We start from the raw sequence: 297 nt of genomic DNA, 5'->3' as shown, positions 1-297 counted from the left end.
TTCCTTTTGTGTGTTTTAAACCTGCTTCCCCCTAGCTCTTGTTATGAGGGAGTAAATAACACTTCCTTGTTTACTGTTTCCAAACCCACTGTGATTTTATAGACCTCTATCGTATCTGCCTTTTTTAGCTCTCCTGCTCTAGAAGGGGTTCCATACCCCTAATAACTTTTGTTGCCCATCTCTCTACCTTTTCCATTTCTAATAACACCTTTCAGAGACAGGGTGACCAGAATTGCACCGAATATTCCAGGCAGAGACACACCATGGATTTCTCCAGTGACATTATCCTATTTACTG

Source organism: Chrysemys picta, chromosome 16, assembly GCF_011386835.1.
Source record: "Chrysemys picta bellii isolate R12L10 chromosome 16, ASM1138683v2, whole genome shotgun sequence".
In the NCBI taxonomy this organism is placed as follows: domain Eukaryota; kingdom Metazoa; phylum Chordata; order Testudines; family Emydidae; genus Chrysemys; species Chrysemys picta.
The sequence above is the reverse complement of the archived record's forward strand: the minus strand, read 5'-3'. Positions refer to the sequence as shown.